Consider the following 892-nt stretch of genomic DNA (forward strand, 5'->3'; position numbering starts at 1 on the left):
TTGACTTCTACTCTAGGGCTCGAGTATAAGTTTGGGCTCATTGGGTCATTATCTTGAACTTCAGTACCAACAATGGTCAAAAAAAAAAAATCAATGCCATATCTTAAATATATTATTACCTACCTAAATATGTTAGTACCTGCCTCTTGCACTATAAAATTCCTTACATGGCTAAACTTCAGTTTCTACAGTCTAAACACCTGTAGGAACTGGCCTAGTTTTTAAAATTCCATTTATTTTCAAATCTTAAGTCTGTACTGTACAGACATATAACACTTCTAAGTTGAATGCTATTTTACCTAAAAAGTTTAATCCAAATATATCAATTAAAGAAAACACTACAGATACACTGTTCTTAACACTATGCTCTGTAAGCCAATGAGACTACCATCAGAAATGGGAAAAATACACTAAGAATGTAAATTTATGCACTGAAATGTTGCATTATCTCAAGTGTACAGTATTCCAAGGAAATCAAGTACTTAATTTACTAGCTGCATGATACTCACAAATTGGTTTCTTTTTGGCTATGACCAGAAAGTTTTCAGTTGTCAAATTTACACATAAGAATCTGATTATATTTTTTTTTCCAGAACACACTTTCTATTTCCTGATCAGGTTTAACCAGGACCTTGGTTTTGTTTGAGAAAAAAACAACTAAGTGTCCTGCCGTGGCACTGACTGAATACCAACTGAAAGAAAAAAGCATCATCCACTGAGTAACCATCACTCCTTGCTATAATATTTAATGGTGTTTGGAGATATTCTCACAAAGGTCCAATCCCACTTTACCTTTATTCATTACCCTAATAAACACCAGAAACACCATAAGGTAAAATACAATGGTATTCCTTTCACAGAAAAACAAACGACACTGACCACAGCATGCCTC

The sequence above is a fragment of the Opisthocomus hoazin genome, chromosome 3 (assembly GCF_030867145.1).
Source record: "Opisthocomus hoazin isolate bOpiHoa1 chromosome 3, bOpiHoa1.hap1, whole genome shotgun sequence".
NCBI lineage: Eukaryota > Metazoa > Chordata > Aves > Opisthocomiformes > Opisthocomidae > Opisthocomus > Opisthocomus hoazin.